At 38.7% G+C, this 21,634-nt stretch overlaps 1 long non-coding RNA gene and 1 pseudogene across 1 annotated transcript; one reads left to right on the top strand and one right to left on the bottom strand.

Moving 5' to 3' along the window:
* Positions 1-923: 923 nt before the first annotated feature.
* LOC146547745 (uncharacterized) lies at positions 924-2,481 on the bottom strand (annotated as a pseudogene).
* A 4,743-nt stretch (positions 2,482-7,224) lies between these two features.
* LOC146547744 (uncharacterized) lies at positions 7,225-10,778 on the top strand. Its single transcript, XR_014890792.1, has 3 exons — positions 7,225-7,360; positions 7,837-10,090; positions 10,448-10,778. It is a non-coding gene; the product is annotated as an uncharacterized LOC146547744 (long non-coding RNA).
* Positions 10,779-21,634: the final 10,856 nt, after the last annotated feature.

Here is a 21,634-nt window from a genome sequence, read left to right as displayed (position 1 = left end):
TAAGTGCACACTATTAAGCATTAGTTAATCATCTGTTAAGTATTAGTTAATGGTTACTTAATTCTCTCTACAGCATCTACAAAGTATATCTCATAATCAGTTAATAGTTTTCAAGCACTGTTTTAAACACTTTATGCATGATTAATAAGCTAATGTACAACACTTTTTATTAATTATGTTTTCATGTTCTAAAACTCATTGATTAATCATTTATAAACGCTACTCTGCATCAGTTACAAACCAGTCATCTCAGGATGTTCAATGGTATACAAAATTTCTGGTAAAAGGTAAGTAGATGGTTAACATACCCTACATAATACTATAAACTCTACATGTACTACACATAGTAGTTTCATACTAGATGTTTTATAAACACTGAATATCAGGGTTACATCAGTCAGCTGCTATATCTTAACAGATGTCTTACAATACATTTATAACTGTCACTTAAAGGCTGCCAAAGCTGTAACTCACTATCGACCAACTTCTTTTTCGATAGATTATCTATAAATACCCATAAATACCTTAATAAACTTATTTAGGAAGTTACAAACCATTTGCTATCTGTTATTAAACTATCTTGAGTGAGTCCATCTAAAGTGGGGACCATATATACCTTACAACCTATTTATAGATGTGAACGTTTTTAAAGTACATTGTAACAAAAAATAAATGACAACACACAGGGTAGATCCAGAACGCACTGTATTTTTAAGATGCCAATCACAAAAACATGAGAACAATGCTTACAGATTGGACACACAAATTTTGATACACAAATAAAAACTGTCATAAACTATCAGCAATATTTGAGGTAATACAGAACACAGCTGGATGCAAACTATATGACCTGTAGCTCTTTACATTAAGTTTTCAAATAACATTTTTAAAAAGAAAAAAAAAAGCAGTAGCAACATTCAGAATTATCTGTATTTTTTGGAAATGCCATATATCAGTCTCCCCAATGTACCATTTTTGTGCTTTTTTGTGAGCCACTCGTTCCACTCAATAACTGTAAGGTGTTCTGACAGTAGTCTATCATTTCTGTTACCCCTGAGTCTCCAGATTTGCTCCTTGTAAGACCTCCAGGCTCTCTCCAGATGTTGGGTATGGGCACCTGTACGAGGGTCAACATACCACCTGCTGTGGTTAACAGTCATACCCTAAATTTGGGAGTACACGATAGGCCCGCCATTCATCACTTATCACTGAGGAACCAATCCGGACATGAAGGGTAATCACAGGAACAAGATGTCTTCGAGATCTTTTCTCCACAAGTCGCAAGATAGGCCTCGTTTTCCCTCGATGTTTTATGCCCAGCATTCCAAAGATCCACTTTCTTCTTTTCCATCCCCCAGCCATTTTTCCTCTCCCATACTGATGCAGAAACAAAAAAATGGAAAAAAAAAGACTAAATGATACTATGAAAGGTTGATAAATATATAGATGTAATATTAAATTACAGTCACAAAAACTTACCTTTCGTTTGTGACGAAAGTGACTCTCATCAATCACAATAAACTCCCTTCGGTCACCAATCTGCTGACCTGTACGATGTCTCAATCTTTGAACTGCAGCCACACATACCCTCCTTATGTTTTTTGGACATTTTACTAATTGTTGTTGTACTGCCTGCAATGGTGTCAACTATCATGTCAATTTGACGTAATCGCAGACCCTGAGAAAATTTTGAGAGAAAAAAAACATCCTTACAAAAATCTTTTTCATTATTTTTTTTCTGTAGTGTTTAAGCTCACCTGTAGATAAATTGCATCCAGCGTTGAAGTGAGACTTTAGAACGGCTGAAAAGTGACTTGTGTCTGACGGAGGTTTGTTTGACGTGTCCACCATGTGTATGGGCAGAAATCTGTGCCATCAGAAACTGAATACGAATAAGCTAAATTTGAATTTGAATTGCTCAGATTGAATCTGAATTGTAACTTGAATAAATGCTTTTAAAAACTGAATATGAATTATCCTAATTTGAAATTCAATTTATTGGTCTGAAAATGATCATCACTAAATTGAAATTGAATTTTATATTTTGAAAATGAATTAATTTCCTTTGAAACCGTATTTTATCCTTTAAAAATTTAGCTCTCGAATAATTTCAGATTTACTTCTCACCATTCAGTTTCAGTTCTACAATTCAGTTTCAGTTCCAAAATTCAGTTTTTTGGGACTTACATCAGCATCTTGAGCTGAATTAAGACTTCAGTAGTCATTCGTCATGTCGAATGACCAGTGGATAAACGCTCAGGTTTGTAATAAATGTATTATTAGCGTCATGTTAACAAATGATAACCGTACGAAAACTTTTATGCTTATTGTAGCTGTTACCTCAAAACGCTAATTTAGCGTAGTTTGTGTTGGATTCAGCTTTGACGAACAAATATGATCGACTGTTTCTAGTAGAATTCCAAAGTTGTCATCTTGTACCCTGTCAGAGCCCTGTATGCTTGCAGAGACCCCTACAGTCATGTAAAAAGGAATATTATGAGAAATTAATAAATATGAATAAAAATAATATTAAAGGGATTTGGAAAACATTAAATACCATCATTAAAAATGGTTCTAGGCAGTCAAATTATCCTTCGTATTTCGCTAATAATGATAGAAATATTAGTAACATGAGTGATGTGGTTAATGAGTTCAATAAATTCTTTGTAAGTGTTGGGCCAGACTTGGCTGATACAATTCCTGATATAACAGATTCTGCAGAGAAAGAAACTAAACTCATTGACTGTAATCCTCATTATATATTACAGTTTACTTTATTTGCAGATGATACAAATATTTTTTGTGCTGGAGAGAATTCACAGCAGCTTTTGGAAATTGTCACACAAGAAATGATTAAACTGAAAACATGGTTTGACAGGAACAAGTTATCACTAAATTTGAAAAAAAAACTACATTTATGTTATTTGGAAATTGTAAAAAAGATGCCGGAGCAAAATTGTTAATAAACAATGTTGAAGTTACGGTGGCTGGGAAGTGCAAATTGCAACAAATTAAAAAACCACAACAAATTAAAAACCCGCAACAAATTAAAAAAAACCCACAACAAATTACAAAAACCCGCAACAAATTACAGAAACCCACAACAAATTAAAAAACCTCACAACAAATTACAAAAACCCACAACAAATTACAAAAACCCGCAACAAATTTAAAAAAACCTACAACAAATTGAAAGGGATTGTCTGAAATACCGGAAGTGACGCAACAATTAGCCTAATCCGGTTGTTCAGTGATGACGCGACAGATCCTACTTCCGGGTCTAAAGTAGTCTGCGTTTAATATGGCTTTTGTGTTGTTAACATGTTTAATGTTATGTATTTTCTTCTATTTGATCTCAAAAAGCTCCTAAAACAGTCAGTGATCCCTGTTGACCTCCCTCGGCTTTTATTACCACTAATCATTTATTTAAGCTCAGTTTTTAAAACCTTAGGATGTAACTACAGCCCAGCCCATGCAGCAGTATATGAATGACTAACCTCGTATTGTGGATGGATTATCTCAGTTGTTCTCCTGGCTGAAGTTTGGTCCTTTTACAGCATCCTGCCATGCGATTACATTTGTTTCTGACCACTGAGAACACTCACGTTAACTTTTATCGAGTGGAAAAAAAGTTAGCTTGTTTATATTATGCTAACATAGTTGTGTCGCTAGCAGTCACGTAGCACATCATTATATACCAGTTAGCCCAACTTCAGTAACCCTACAAACGTCACTGCTGTTTAGTTTTCTGTCTTCATTTATGTTGGAAGTGATAACAGAGCTGTACGTTTTAATTTGTTTTCAAAACCCCGCAGTCAGGACATGCTATATTGTATTTAGATAGAAGCTAGCGAGCTAACTTCCCCATACGGTAAAAAAATACATTTTTCCTGGCCAAAATATATTTCAAATATATGGTAAATATATTTTGTATTTGTGATGCTCCAAAAAAATATATTTTTGAAATTGAAAATATATTTCTTTCAAACCAAAATACATTTCAAAACATATTTTAGGGTGAAGAAAATACATTTCCAACCTTACAGTAGAATGTATATCAAAGTATCCTTTATTTAAAATATATTTAGTGCAATAATGATGATAATGATAACAATACTAAAAGTAACATGTTTTATGCACATCTGCAAAAAACAGTTGGATTCAAACAAAACAGAGTCAAAGGTCTATCACGAATTAGGTTGTTTATTCATTTGCTTACAGTATTTCACATTACACAATATCTCACTATAATGTAGCGTTCATTGACTTTGAAATTATCTGTCAGTGATACAGTAAACAAGATACAACAACTGCTATGTACACTTTAGTTTTTGACAATATATACAATTTAGTACTTAAAGGAACACACTCCACTGTTTTGGAAATAGGCTCATTCTCCACCTCCCTCAGAGTTAAAAATGCAGCGTCTTCTTTCTAGATCCGTACGTTAATAGGGCTCTGGAGCGTGATCTTACGGGATGGGGCGTAGCCAGGATTTTTGGTCAAGGCGCCATATTAGCAGGCCAAACAAATGCTTGCTGTGTGGTCGGTTGTAATGTTAGATTGCACTACCGACAAAGGAATAAGCTTGAAAACAGGCTCTCTTTTCATTGTTTCCTCACCTGGAAACATCATGAGGGAGCTTATGTGTTGGATGTTACCAAAAGAAGGCGTCTAGCCTGGATAGCAGCTGCGAGACGAGCTGATATTCAGTTCTCTACCAGCCACAGATATCTGTTGGTGTGCTCCAGTATTTTCATTCAGGTAAGTTCTAAATAAGTTCATATTATTATTTATAGCCTGTTAATTTTATTTTCAATAGCACAAACTTAGAACAAACATGCAGAACTACCTTCTATTTATAGAGTTGCTAATTATTTGGCATTATTGCAACAAACCAGCCTATGAAATGAATGAAACAAATCCTGACTGGGTTCCAACACTACACATGGGGCACTACGAAATCCCTGCTTCAAACTACATGCTACATACCACCATGCCAATCAGATTACTTCTTCCATGTGAGGGTAAAAAGGTGACCTTCCTGGATAAGATGGCAAAGGTTTGCTGCGTTTTGGTGAACATGTGCCCCAGTGTGGTAGTAAAACCAGGGAAAAATGCTCTTGTTAAATACTTTTAAGTCTTGTGCTGTTTATGTAGTGATAAGTTTTCAAAAGAGACAGTAAATTACAGAATGCTAGTAGTGGGTGATATTATACAAATGCTGTCATGATTTTATGTGAACATTTTGTCATTTGTAAACTATACATAACATTTTTTCTACATTGTAACTGATGTGATGTTCGACAAAGTGCTTTTAATTAAAAATAGGCAAACATTTCTTTGTTTCTTTATTCAACTTTTGAACAGTGGTATTTAGTAAGTACATATTCAGTAAATGCAAAGTATTTACATGGCCCCCTAAATTAAAACATTATGGGTTATTCAGAACAGAACTATGCTTGGAAAAATATTGTCCCATCAGTTGATCCAACTCCTCCACAGTAGCAGGTGGAACCTTTCTTTTTTGAGGATGGCTTCTTTTACCTGTCACAACGAATGGTCTGTTTATGTTTTGATCAAGAACCTTTTTTTTGGGCAGCTGAAGAGGAGAAGTCTATCTTATGGCCAACCTCTGGCTGTATCTTGGTCATATTACCCAGCAAAACCCAGTATGCAGGTTCATCTGTAACAGTCCTTGTGCCACAGATCCTCACTGTTGCTTCTACATTAAACAGAAGAGCAGTGACATGGCTGCAAGTCTCCACGACTCTAGCCATACAGCTGCAGTGGGCGGCTTCAACCTTCCCTGTGATGCTCACAATGACCTGTGGCTGCAATGCTGCAATTCAGTCTTTAAGAGTGCAGGACCTAAAACACACACACAGACAAAGTTCATTTAAAGACAAGAACTTTAATAAGCCAAGTCCGACACAAATGTGTTTTATTTACTTTCAAATCCATTTATCATAAATGTAACAAATAAAGTGTTTTTATGTATCCATCTATAGAACGCTGCATGTTATATTCTAAATCTGCATGTTTCTTTTTAGAAACCTATCAGCAAAAAATGAATCTAAAGTATGTAATGCAAGGATGTAATCACTTTCAAGAGGGAGAAAACATAAAGTTCGACTTTAAGTGACAACTATGGACACCTAATATGACAAGCAGATTCTGCAGGTCATTAATCAATGTATAAAACTAAAACAGAATGTATTTTTAGTGACACAGGACACAAACAAGGAAGCAAGATGTGTAATTAGGATTATTTATAATAAATATGAATTAATTAGGGCAATTTCTTTAACCATAAAGAATAACTAAATCCTTCAGGACAATGTCACATCAATGCACTGAACTCACTATGTTATCCCTCTAACAGAGCCTCTACATGTTCTCACTGTAATTTCCCCCTCACGAATGAATTTTTGCTAGCACTAATTTGAATGCTGGGGGGAATCAAACGCATTTTACTCGCAGTACTCAAGCTGACTTACCTTTGCTTGAATGACGGCGTACTCACAACGTGGAGGCTTAAAAATAGCCAAATCTTGTACCCAGTCCTTGGTGAATTGGATGTGCGCCTCCAGAGATTTATAATTGCGAAATTGGTGCGCCGTGTATGCTCTGACTCCACAGACAAGGTATGAGAGTAGATCATGCTAAGTCAATAGCGGTTTGGTCTTCAGGGTTTCTACTCCACGGCTATATTTCATACGGGTCCACATTTCAACAATCAAGTACCGTCTCTTTGCATCTGGACAGAATCTGTCTCTATACCGTCATTTTCTTTTGAGCTACGTTTCAGAATGGTTCGTAGCAATCTTGTTTTGATTCGTGACCTGCCAAGATGGTGCTGCGCTCCCACAATGCATTGCGACATTACGTCAACTCCAAAGCCCTTTGCGTGCAGGAGTGTATGCGCATGCGCACTGCCACGGTGGTTTAAAAAATAAAGATATAATGAAAAGTAATTAATAAAAATTAAATATTTAAACATTCCCACAAATGTGCAATGAACGTGCAAAAACTCTCTTTAGTAGTTGTTGCTGTTTCTTTCTTTCTTTCTTTCTTCTTTTTTTTTTTTGAAAAATAACGACGTCTCTGAGGCGCGAAATCTGACAGCGAGAGGAACGGCCGGATACAGGAGACGGGAAGAAACAAGCCGATTATGTTCGCGTTAATTAAGTGGTTGGAAGATGTAAAATTCTCAATTCTGCCAACTGAACATATACGAGATTTTAATGAGGATGAATAATTAGCCGGCATGGAGGAAACGGACCTTTATTTCGTGGAGTGGCGACAAGAAGCCAAGGCGGGTGGCCAGTCTAAGAAGCCTCCATCATCAAGCTAGCAGGTGCCTTTTCCCATATAATATTACTTTATTCTCGTGTATTTGGAACGGAAGCGTAGAGCTGCCACCCAGGCAAAAGAGAAATATAAGTATATCACGTTATAACGTGAAAAGTTTATCGTTCTAACAATATACTATCATGTTTGAACAACATGTTTGAACAACATTGTACGAAAAATGTACATAATTATCACGTCCGTACAATATTGTGCGAACGTGACAATTATGTATATTATAATAACGTGATATTATATTATACAAACATGAAAAGCATAATGTTAGAACAATAAACATTTCACGTCATAACGTGATACAGCTCTATTTTTCTTTTGCCTGGGTGGCAGCTCCACGCTTCCATAATTTGGTAATCAAAATATGTAACTTAATTAATTATATTGTGACGTACTTTTGCCTTTTCTTATTATTCTGCCTTCTCAATAACTATCAAAGCCTATTCACATTTAATTTGGCTTTCACAGAAATCCTACCTCTCCTTCTGGCTACAGAGTACTTACCAAGGTTAGAAACAAAGAACAGTTATGCTTTATTAATGTTCGCTAATTACAATGTTCCACATTTCCTTGCTTTTTAAGTCATTTTTAGGCTTTTTAGAGTTTTTGTTTTTTATTTTTTTAGCAGTAATGTTTCTGCCTATTTATTTCAGCCCATGAAATCGAATGCAGATCTTCCTAATGTGAGATTTACATAAATGTAAGTAATTTTGTTTGTCATTGTCATTAATGTTGTTGCTGTTGTTGTTTTTGTGCAGTTTGCAATCATATAAACCTAGCAAGCATCAGTCAGCACAGTGACTAACCTAAACAGATTCTTGCTTTATTCACATATATTATATGTAATTATATATACCTGCACATTGTACCTAGGGTTGCAGCCACTTGGCCCCACCCCATTGTTGTGACAGCCCTGATTGTACTTATACACTGCATCTGAACAGGGAACAGTCTGCCACATTAATGTATTTTTAAGTGACTTGTTTGTAATACATGAATTTGTTTTTTACAGATGTCAAAGTCTCAACCTCATGCTGCCCTCCCCCATCCTCCTAAAGTAAGTATTTGTTGTTGTAGTTTTTTATGCGGTGTCTGTGTCACATGCTAATCATAATTATTGAAATAACTGTTTTCTAACAGATTTTCCAAAACACTAGTTATGTTTGTTGTCATTCAGACCAATACTACTGCTTAGACATTGTTTAGTGGTCATGCATGTTTGACAAGCTCGTTATGATACCAAAACAGTAGGCCTATCACAATAATCGATATATCGACTTAACACACAATACATGTACATGACCTCAATAATTGTTGATGATGTAATTTATCCGCCATTATATTTACAAAAATAAAATATAATGATAACATAACAATAACATTAAATAACATTGTTTTCTATTTGTTAGAAAATTTACTATTTATTCAAGTTTTTAAGGTATCTAATATTTTGATTCCTAATTTCAATGATCTAAATACTTTAAGAATTAGATGTTGGTTTGTCAATTGAAAGTGTGTAGATCTTGCATTATTATGGTGTTATATTATGATTATACATTCAAAGACATAAAATGGTCTTAAAATGACAATGACATAACTTGTCGCAATTGTTTATGGGGCAATATACCGACCAACAAAAAGTCGCTATCGTAACAGGCCTTCAAAACAGACGGTTTTATGATTGATAAATTCAAAAAATAAATACATTTAATTTCTCTGAGATTCTCTAATATTCAGTTACAGTTCACAACACAGTTACCCGTACATGCAGTATTATACTGTAAATATAAATCTCTGCATTTAGCATCCCACTAGAAGCGTCACAGTTACTGCCTCTTTTTTTTTTTTTTTTTTTTTTTAAATACCTGTACTATCACTAACACATTTACTGTTTTACTTTTAGCCTGTGGATACAAATGCAGATTTCCTTAATGTAAGTTGTGCATTTTAATTACATCATGTTATTTTTATTATTATTTATTTATTTATTTTATTTTACATTCAAATATTTCAAGCTTCTTGGTTAAAGAAGCTTGATTGCTAGTAGGTAAAGAATAGTTCACCTATAATTCATATTCCCAATTAATTTCTCACCTCTGATTGAATGCCTTTGTTTGTTTTCCTTTTGACTATAACAAAACATTTTTGCTGGATATATATGGTGAATTTATATGCATAGATACAGTCGTAGTGCTTGACACATGCAAACAGCAGTAGATGTACTAAAAAGGAAATAATTACAATCATGATGTTGATTGCTGATGTCAGTATATATATTTTAGAGGAATGTTTTGTTTTTCACCCAAAATGAACTATATTGCTTCAGAAGAGATTTATTACCCTATATAAACAGTATCTATATATTGTTCTGTTTTTTGTTTGTTTTTGTTATTTTCAGGTTCAATGGTGCGTGTTCTTCTAATGGCCGCCTTCCCACTGGAGGTTTTGATCCACAGCAATTTAAAAGGTAATCAGCTTTGAAAGTCAGTTCAAATGGTTAGCTAATAGTACTTTAAAAAGCCTACTTCTCTGTCACCAGTTTCTTTACCAAAAAGCATAATATTGTAGTTCAAATGTTTAGATGAACAAAGATCAGATTTTTGGAAATTTAACTAGCCAGACACTCAAATGTTAATGCTTTTTATAGGAGGACACAGCAAAACAGACATCGGCGCAGAGCGAAGAACTGCCCTTGATAAAGAAACCATGACAGCCATATATAGTAAGTGAAGACTGTGTATCTAAAATTGCATACTGCACAAGTAACTCACTTTGCAACAATAAAAATTGCACAGATAGGTGATGAAGCATTGAAGTGGTTGGACTCAGACAAAGAAGGTCAACAGATTGAATGATGGAGAGTAAGGATAGATGACCAAAAGGGGTGTTAGTATTACTGTAATGTGAACTGGATAGACTTTCCATCGAGGGGGGAAAAAAAGGTAAAATTATGTGGAAAATATATCTGTATCTCTATAAACGGAAATATCTGTTTGCTAAATGAAGCTAGCTAATTTAAATCATGTTTTTATTTTAACTCTGATAAAAGTACTAGAACTGTGACTTTTGTTTGTTACAGTGGCGGTAAGGAAGAGGTTCCCCAATGTATCCAGAGGGGCTTTGGGGATTGCAGTCAATTCAAAGCTGGGGGAACTCAGACTGTTGGAAAAGAAAAAAAAAGTTACATTTTAAATATGTTTTATGTTCGTACACACCCACATATATATATCTATATATATATATATATATATGTGTGTGTGTATTCCTCTGCTTGTTATTGATCAGTAAACATCTTTGAGTGATCACATTTTTATTGTGTTAATAGCAGTTCACATCAAATTCACAGTATCGTTACTTATAAGTGTTTGTTGCAGTTGCATTTTGTATAGTAAAATGTATGTATATATATATGTGTGTGTGTGTGTGTATATATATATATATATATATATATATATATATATATATATATATATAATTTTTATTTTTTAAAAATTTTACAATTTTTAAGAATGTTATGAAAATAAAGTTGTATAATGTATGTTCCTAGCTTGATTTATATGCTGTGTTTGTTTTAGATATCAAATAAAGATTTTCAGTTGTTACATGTGAATGTGTTTTCTTCGACTGAAATATATGAAGGGTAAAATATATTTTTGAAAGATTTTTAATTAATTTTCAATTATATTTTGAAATATATTTCAAAATATACAAAAATTGGCCAAAAAATATATGCGCTAAAATACATTTCAAAATATATTTATATATTTTGAAATGTATTTCAAAAAATATATTTTGAAATACATTTCAAAATATACAAAAATTGGCCAAAAAATATATGCGCTAAAATACATTTCAAAATATATAAATATATTTTGAAATGTATTTTAGCGCATATATTTTTTGGCCAATTTTTGTATATTTTGAAATATATTTCAAAATATATTTCAAAATATATTTTTTTACCGTATGGGTCCTGCTAACTTCTAACTCCGTTAAATGTCATAAATTCCGTTTTCATGGATGCCTAGATGTTAAACTCAATTGTTACACCTGGTAGTGCAGAACGCTGATCATTTTATTAAAGATGAAAGACTTTAGAGAGTTTTTCAACTCTCAGTAATGCCATAGTGATCGTTTGATATATGGACCTGCAGCGGAGTTTAGACCCAGACGTCAGACTGAACAACCGGATAGGGCTTTTGGACCTTGATGTCACGAGAGGGAGCGTGGCCATGATTTTTGGTTGAGGCGCCATGTTTCTGGGCCAAACAAAGCACTAGCGAAAGAGGAGCAAAAGTACACGGATAACACCAGCTATGGTTCGTACTTGCTGTGCGGTCGGTTGTAAACTTAGATCGCACGACCGGCAAGGGAATAAGGTTGAAAATGGTTTATCTTTTCATTCTTTCCCCACCTGGAAGCAACATGAGGCAGCTCATGTATCGGATGTTACCAAAAGAAGGCGTCTAGTCTGGATAGCAGCTGTGAGACGAGCTGATATCCAGTTCTCTTCCATCTCCAAATATCTGTTGGTGTGTTCCAGACATTTTCATTCCGGTAAGTTATAGATATGTTCATATCACTCTTTATCCGGTCATTGTCACAAAGATGGCGGCGCGGCAATAGCACGCAGCGGCCACTCCGGAGCCAAAGTGGTGCTACATTGTTTATTGTTTACATTTTTGTGTGTAGCGTGTTTATTTTGCACTATGTATGGATATCGTCACAATATCTGTGCTAGTTTCTAGTTATTGCTCATCGCTCGTGGAGTTTGTGACTGTTAGATGCAGACCTTTTTATTTACCACGGGAATTCACCACTGTTTTCATTATCGGAGTGTACATTCCACCTAGCGCTAATGCTAATGAAGTGCTATGGGAACTGTATACAAAGATCAGTGAACTGCAAAATACACACCCGGATGGACTGTTTATTGTTGCTGGAGATTTCAACCATGCAAATCTGAAGTCAGTGCTTCCTAGATTCCATCAGTATGTGGACTTTGCAACGAGAGGGGAAAGCACGCTGGATCTTTGTTAGGTTTTGTATTGTTCATTGTCATTTATGCTTAGAAATATTTAACCATATATGCTTAGAGGTGTATAATCATTTGTAGATTGAAAGAATGTCTCATCCTAGGAGGTCTGTAACAACTCTGTGTAGCATGAAGAGGGGAGTGCGTTCACTCCTCTCCAGAGTGTTCTGGCATAGATCACACACCTCCTAGGAGAGGCCGTATCTTCTCTTGCTGATATATGGTTTAGCAAACACACGTATATCTGTTTAAGTATAAGAGCCTTTTGTTCAGATGGACCCGCTAGACTCTTCACAGGGTCACATCTTGACCTCACACAAATCACACACACACACACACACACACACACACACACACACACAGGCAAAGTACTCTTTGTGTGTATGTAGACGTCATATGTTAATGAACCTATGCATATACATGTAACCTCAATAAAAGCGCAGTGTTACGGGAGAACGAACGAGAGCAACTGGGGTCAAGCGAAGGAACGGCGCCTGTACGGTTATCTCCCGTGCACGAGAAACATGAAGAACTTTGCCTACTCGTGTCTTGCTTTGCTGTGTAATTATATTGTCCTCAACGGTCCAGCAGATAGGTTCAAGCTACAGACCTATCAATCTTGTTTACACAAACATCCCCGGCGCATATCGGGCAGAGCCCCGCCCCCACCTCGGCTACTCAGACCACATCTCTGTTATGCTAATTCCAGCATACAGACCACTCGTCAGGCGATCAAAACCGGTTCTGAAGCAGTTGAAAACCTGGCCAGCAGGAGCCATCTCTGCTCTTCAGGACTGCTTCGAGAGCACTGACTGGAACATGTTTAGGGAGGCTGCAACTTACGGCGACTTCACTAACTTGGAGGAGTACACGTCATCAGTGTCCAGCTACATCAACAAGTGCACCGATGACGTCACTGTCTCCAAGACCATCATCTCACGATTACTGCGGAAGTGCGTGCACTTCTGAGGACCCGAGACTCTGCCTTCAAAGCGGGAGATAAGGTGGCACTTATAAGAGCTAGGGCTGAACTTTCTTGGGCCATCAGAGAGGCGAAGCGGGTTAGGCCAGAGAATCCACAACCACTTCAAGCACAGCGGCGACACACGGCGCATGTGGCAGGGCTTACAAGCCATGACTAACTACAGGACGACATCACCTGCCTGTGACAGTGACGGCTCCCTCCCAGATGCGCTGAACAAATTCGACAGGCAGAACGACGTGGCGGCGAGGAAGACCACCCCTCCTCTGAACGACCAGGTCCTGTGTCTCACTACAGCTGAGGTAAGGCAAGGCAAGGCAAGGCAAGGCAAGTTTATTTGTATAGCACAATTCAACAACAAGGTGATTCAAAGTGCTTTACAGAGACATTAGAAACAAAAACAAATAAAAAGCATGATTTAAAATTGATTAAAACAAGCAAAAAAACAAACTAACTAATTAACAAACAAACAAACAAAACAGTATATAAAATCAAAACAGATAAAATCAGAACAGTAGATAAAATCAGTAGTTAAAATGTTAGTTTTGAAATTTAAGCTTAAAAGTGTGGATTTGGTGCTTTATTCAAATGCAGCTGAGAACAGGTGAGTCTTCAACCTGGATTTAAATAAACTGAGTGTTTCAGCTGATCTGAGGCTTTCTGGGAGTTTGTTCCAGATATAAGGAGCATAAAAGCTGAATGCAGCTTCTCCGTGTCTGGTTCTGACTCTGGGAACTGATAAAAGACCGGATCCAGATGACCTGAGAGATCTGGAAGGGTCATACTGGGTCAGGAGGTCACTGATGTATTTTGGTCCTAAACCATTCAGAGCTTTATAGACCAGCATTAGAACTTTAAAGTCTATCCTCTGATGGACAGGCAGCCAGTGTAAAGACCTCAGAGCTGAACTGATGTGGTCCACTTTTTTGGTCTTAGTGAGGACTCGAGCAGCAGAGTTCTGAATGAGCTGTAGTTGTCTGATTGATTTTTTAGGTAGACCTGTAAAGATGCTGTTACAGTAGTCAAGCCTACTAAAGATGAATGCATGGACTAGTTTTTCCAGGTCCTGTTGAGACATCAGATCTTTTATCCTTGATATATTCTTGAGGTGATAGTAAGCTGATTTTGTTATTGTCTTAATGTGTTTTTCTAAGTTTAGGTCTGCATCCATCACTACACCCAAATTTCTCACCTGGTTTGTGGTTTTTAGGTGTATAGATTGAAGTTCTCTGGTGACCTGTAATCGTTTTTCTTTGGCGCCAAAGACTATTACTTCAGTTTTGTTTTTGTTTAGCTGGAGAAAATTGTGGCACAACCAGTCATTAATTGGTGAGGAAAACTCTACGCAGAGTCAACCCACGTAAAGCTTCTGGACCAGACAACATCCCAGGCAGAGTGCTCATCCCTGGCAGATGTTCTCACCGACATCTTCAACATCTCTCTGAGCAGTACCGTCGTTCCCACGTGCTTCAAGGCCACCACCATCGTCCCCGTGCCCAAGAAGTCTTCTGTGTCCTGTCTCAACGACTACCGTCCTGTTGCACTTACACCCACCATCATGAAGTGCTTTGAGCGGCTCGTCATGAGACACATCAAGACCCTGCTGCCCCCCTCACTGGACCCACTGCAATTTGCATACCGCCATAACCGCTCAACGAACGACGCCATCTCCACTGCACTCCATCTTGCCCTGACACACTTGGACAAGAAGGACTCACACGTCCGAATGCTGTACATAGATTTCAGCTCAGCATTCAACACGATCATCCCCCAACAACTGATCGGAAAGCTGAGCCTGTTGGGCCTGAACACCTCCCTCTGCAACTGGATCCTGGACTTTCTGACCGGAAGGCCTCAGTCAGTACGGATTGGGAACTGCACCTCCAGCACCACCACACTGAGCACTGGGGCCCCACAAGGCTGTGTGCTCAGTCCTCTGCTGTTCACACTGCTGACTCATGACTGTGTAGCAACACACAGTTCAAATCACATCATTAAGTTCGCTGATGACACGACCGTGGTGGGTCTCATTTGCAAGAACGACGAGTCAGCGTACAGAGAGGAAGTGCAGAGACTAACAGACTGGTGTAAAGACAACAACCTGTCTCTGAATGTTGACAAGACAAAAGAGATGGTTGTTGACTTTAGGAGGACACGAGGCGACCACTCACTGCTGAGCATCAACGGCTCCTCTGTGGAGATCGTTGACAGCACCAAATTCCTGGGCGTCCACCTGGAGAAAGACCTCGGCTGGTCCCTCAACACCAGCTCCCTGCACAAGAAAGCCCAACAGCGTCTCTTCTTTCTGAGAAGACTGAGAAAGGCCCGGCTTCCACCACCAATCCTGACCACCTTCTATAGAGGAACTATCGAGAGCATCCTGAGCGGCTGCATCACTGTCTGGTTTGGGAACTGTGCCATATCGGACCGCAAGACCCTACAGCGGATAGTGGGAACAGCAGAGAAGATCATCGGGGTCTCTCTCCCCTCTATTGAGGACATCTACACCACACGATGCATTCGCAAAGCCACCAGCATTGTGGCTGATCGGACACACCCCTCTCACACACTCTTCACACTCCTGCCATCTGGAAAAAGGTACCGAAGCATTTGGGCACACACATCCAGACTGTGCAACAGCTTTTTTCCACAAGCCACCCGTCTCCTCAGCAAAAAGGGACTGACTGATAAACACGGACGCACACACACGCACACACACACACACACACAAACATTATCACTCAGGTTAACTCAACTACCTCAAAACATTGTGACTGGACTGACTAATCAACACAAGCGCAAACACACTGACCTACACCACCAAACCATCGTATACACCAACCTGTAAATGCTCTTTTGCACAATATTATTACTGGACTTTTTGCACTAACTTCTGTACTTCCTAATTTTTGCTGCTACAGTAAGGAATGTTTACTGTCCCTCCACTACCTCAACTCATCATCACAAAACCTTATTATTATGTTACGTTGTGTTTTTCTATCATTCTGTCACTTTGCTGCTCTTGTTTGCACATTTGCACGTGCACTTTGTTGTCTGCTGTCTGATAACAAAAAAAAAGTCTTCCTTAGATAGTTAGATAGTTAGTTTTTTTCTTTGTTAATTTATGTTGTAATTTATGTTAGGTCAGTCTGTCTTGTCTCTGCTAGCCAGCTAACTAGGCCTCTTAGTTAGCTAGTTTAGTGTTTTCTGTTAATTTATGTTGTAAATTTATGTTGCATGTGGCACCTTGGTTCCTGGAGGAGCGTTGTTTCGCCTCACTGTGTACTGTTAAACTGTATATGATTGAAGTGACAATAAAGCCAACTTGACTTGACTTGACTTTAAGTCTGACGTCACTAGCCATGTCTGGGCTCAAACGCTGCTGCAGGTCCATAAATCACTGAGAGTTGAAAAACTATCTAAAGTCTCTCATCTGTAATAAAATGATCAGCGTTCTGCTCTACCATGTGTAACAATTGAGTTTATCATCCAGGCAACCATGAAAATGAAATGGAATTTATGACATTTAACAGAGTTAGAAATTAGCAGGAAGTTAGCTTGCTAGCTTCCATCTAAATGAGGGATTTTGGAAACAAATTCAAACGTACAGCTCTGCTATCACTTCCAACATAAATGAAGACAGAAAACTAAACAGCAGTGACGTTTGTAGGGTACTGTGAGTAAAATGCGTTTGATTTTCTTTTGAACATTCAAATTAGTGCAATCATAAATTCATTCATGAGGGGCAAATTACAGTGAGAACATGTGGAGGCTCTGGCTAAGTTCACACTGCACGTGAAAGTGCATCAAATCCGACTTTTTTTTACCCTATGCGACCCATATCCAATCATGGTATGACAGTGTAAAAACAGCACAAATCCGATCTGGGTCACTTTCGTATGTGGTACTGAATCCGATACGTATCTGATGTTTTAGAAAGCAATTGCTTTTTTAATGGTCATGTCGCAATAAATCGTCTTTTATGTCGCTGACACAAAACATATGCCAATTATCAGCGCTGGAGAAGCGCCCGAGAAGACATTGAGCGCATGAGCGCTTCGTGTCCATCCCGTGTTGGGAAGACAACATGAACATTTTATTTGTACTGTATAATCTGCAGATTCTGACCGAAATCTGCAACTATCCTTTGAAGCACCGCTCCTCTCTAAAACAGCAATGAGGATAATTATTAGGCCATATATAAATAACAAAATAACTTAAAGAAAAATTGGAGAACCCAAAGTCTGAAACAAGTCTTTATATTAAGGGCCATCAGTCAAACAATACTGTTTGGTCTGGGTCTGAACAGAGCGTGTTGTGTACGACGTCTGCTTTTGCGCATGCGGGCCACTTTGAGGGTTCACAAAGGAGCACTGTCAGTACATGTCACATTTTATTTGTAGTGTGAAAAAGCAGACACAAAAAATCAGATTTAAATATAAAAATCGAAATTGAGCATTAAGACCTGCAGTGTGAATGTAGCCATAGTGAGTTCAGTGCATTGATGTGACATTGTCCTGAAGGATTTAGTTATTCTCAATGGTTAAAGAAATTGCAATTATTTATTCATATTTATTATAAATAATCCTAATTATATATCTTGCTTCCATGTTTTTGTCCTGTGTCACAAAAAATACATTTTTTACTATAATACATTGATTAATGACCTGCAGAATCTCCTTATCATATTACGTGTCCATAATTGTCACCTAAAGTCAAACTTTATGCTTTCTCCATCTTGAAAGTGATGACATCCTTGCATTACATACTTTAGGTTCATTTTCTGAAGGCAGGTTTCTGAGAGAACAGGCAGATTTGGAATATAACATGCAACGTTCTATAGATGGATACATAAAAAAATGAAAAATTACATGTATGTGCTAAGTTTCTAAATACTTTGTTACATTTATGATAAATGGATTTGAAAGTAGATAAAACACATTTATGTCGGCCTTGGCTCATTAGTCCTTGTCTTTAAATTAACTTTGTATGTTTCAGGTACTGCACTCTCAAAGACTGAATGAACCAGCATTACAGCCATGGGTCATTGTGAGCATCACAGGGAAGGTTAAAGCCGTCCACTGCACCTGTAAGGCCGGAGTCGTGGAGACCTGCAGCCATGTCACTGCTCTTCTGTTTAAAGTAGAAGCAGCAGTGCGGATCCGTGGCAGAAGAACTGTTACAGATAAACCTGCATACTGGGTTTTGCTGGGTAATATGACCAAGATACAGCCAGAGGTTGGCCATAAGAGACTTCTCCTCTTCAGCTGCCCAAAAACAGCTCTGGATCAAAACATAAACAGACCATCCATATTTAAAGGTAAAAGGAGCCGTCCCCAAAAACGAAGAATACCACCTGCTAATGTGGAGGAGTTGTCACTGCTATTGGATACTTTGCTGGAACACAGTAAAGCTGTGGGTTGTGGGAATGACCCATAATGTTTTATATATGGGTTTAGATTTATGCCTGAAGTGCACTGCCATGTAAAAAATTTGCATTTACTGAATATGTACTGACTGAGTACCACTGTTAAAAAGTTGAATAAAGAAACAAACTAATTTTTGCCTCTTTTTTTAAATTTTTTTTTATTAAAACCACTTTATAGAACATCACATCAGTTACAATGTAGAATCCATGTCATTTATAGTTTATAAAAGACAAAATGTTTACACAAAATCATGACAGTATTTACACGATATCACCCACTACTAACATTACTTTATTTACTATCAATTACTTCAATTTATCTTTTGAAAAATTACCGCTATCTATACAGCACAAGACTTAATATTTAACAGGAGCAAGTTTCATTTTTCCCTGGTTTTACTACCACACTGTTCACCAAAAGGGCAGCAAACCTTCACCGTTTTATCCAGAAGGGTCACCTCTTCACCCTCACATGGAAGAAGTAATCTGATTGGCATGGTGGTATGTTTGAAGCAGGTCCCTTGTGTAGCGCTGGAACCCAGTCACGATGTTTCATCCATTTCATAAGGTTGGTTTGCCTGCAATAATGCCACACAATTAGCAAGTCTATAAATAGAACGTTTACAGCACGTTTACGTCCGTTTACAGCAACCTGCCATGAAATTATTTGTTCCAGGCCACCGAGAATCCTCACGATAACTTTTATCAAGTGGAAAAAAGTTAGCCTGTTTATATTATGCTAACATAGCTGTGTCGCTAGCGGTCACGTAGCACATCGTTATATACCAGCTAGCCAAACTTCAGTAACCCTAGAAAACGTCACTGCTGTTTAGTTTTCTGTCTTCATTTATGTTGGAAGTGATAACAGAGCTGTACGTTTTAATTTGTTTCCAAAATCCCTCATTTAGATGGAAGCTAGCGAGCTAACTTCCTGCTAATTTCTAACTCTGTTAAATGTCAAATTCCGTTTCGTTTTCATGGTTGTCTGGATGATAAACTCAATTGTTACACATGGTAGAGCAGAACGCTAATCATTTTATTACAGATGAAAGACTTTAGATAGTTTTTCAACTCTCAGTGATTTATGGACCTGCAGCAGCGTTTGAGCCCATGCTAGTGACGTCAGACTTAAAGACCGGATAAAGAGTGATAAGAACATATCTATAACTTACTGGAATGAAAATGTCTAGAGCACACCAACAGATATTTGGAGATGGAAGAGAACTGGATATCAGCTCGTCTCACAGCTGCTATCCAGACTAGACAATCATGCCTCTTTGGACTCCACACTGCCCACCTTCACCCAGTATGTGACCTGCTCAACCAGAGACAATAAAACACTGGACTTACTGTATGCCAATGCTGAAGAGGCATACAGTTCATCACCTCTCCCTCCACTGGGCAAATCTGACCACAACCTGGTGCACCTTGTCCCTGTGTATGAGCCCTTAGTGCGCAGGGTGCCACCAGCCACCCGCACAGTGCAGAGATGGTCAGAGGAGAGCGAGGAGGCTCTTAAGGACTGTTTTGAGTCGACTGTGTGGGAGGTGATCTGTGACGACCATGGAGAGGACATCGACAGCCTTACTACATGCATTACTGACTATATTAATTTCTGTGTGGATAACACCGTACCTACCAGGACTGTACGGTGTTTCTCCAACAACAAACCTTGGATTACCCCAGAAATGAAAGCTGTCCTCAAGCAGAAGAGGAGGGCCTTCAAATCCAAAGACAAAGAGGAGTTGAAAAGGGTGCAGAGAGAGTTGAGGGGACTGATAAGGAATGGGAAGGACAGCTACAGGCAGAAGATGGAGAACCAGCTTCAGCAAAACAACGTTGGTGAAGTCTGGAGAGGCCTCAGAACCATCTCAGGCCACAAACAGCAGAACTCTCTGCCTGGGAGGGATGTGAGGTGGGCAAATGAACTGAATCATTTCTTCAACAGATTTGATTCAACCATGAGACAGTCTACAACATCGGCTGCAGACTCACCCACCCCCACTGCTGCTGTTCCACCTCTGACACCTCAGACACTTCACACCTCCTCTATCCACCCTGCTCACTCCTCCCCACCCCCAACAACAGCATCCAATACACACTCAACACAAGGCTCCAGCCTGTCTCTCTCAACCACCCAGGTTAGGAGGGAACTGAGGAGGATTAATGGCAAGAAGGCAGCGGGCCCAGATGGCATCAGCTCGAGGGTCGTCAGGTCCTGCGCGGACCAACTGTGTGGGGTGATGGAGCACCTCTTCAACCTGAGCCTGAGGTTGGGAAGAGTCCCACAGCTCTGGAAAACCTCCTGTGTTGTACCAGTGCCAAAGACTTCACGCCCCAAGGACCTCAACAGCTACAGGCCGGTGGCTCTGACATCCCACCTGATGAAGACCCTGGAGCGGTTGGTCCTGGCTCAGCTTCGGCGCCTAACAAGCTCATCACTGGACCCACTTCAGTTTGCCTACCAGCCTGGCATTGGAGCGGATGATGCCGTCATTCACCTCCTACATCGTTCCTTCGCTCACCTGGAGACTGCTGGAAGCACTGTGAGAATCATGTTCTTTGATTTCTCCAGTGCCTTCAACACTATTCTTCCCTCGGTTCTGAAGGACAAGCTGGAGAACTCTGGAGTGGACCATCACCTCACTACCTGGATTTTGGACTACCTCACCGACCGACCACAGTATGTGAGGACTCAGGGCTGTGTGTCGGACAGGGTCGTCTGCAGTACGGGGGCCCCACAGGGAACGGTTCTGGCTCCGTTCCTCTTCACCATCTACACTGCAGACTTCTCCCACAATTCCACCCAGTGCTTCCTGCA

Source organism: Mchenga conophoros, linkage group LG23 (assembly GCF_057382185.1).
Source record: "Mchenga conophoros isolate Kocher_MC1m ecotype Shallow Benthic linkage group LG23, M_conophoros_male_GT1.1, whole genome shotgun sequence".
Lineage (NCBI taxonomy): Eukaryota > Metazoa > Chordata > Actinopteri > Cichliformes > Cichlidae > Mchenga > Mchenga conophoros.
This window is presented reverse-complemented; position numbering and strand designations above follow the sequence as displayed.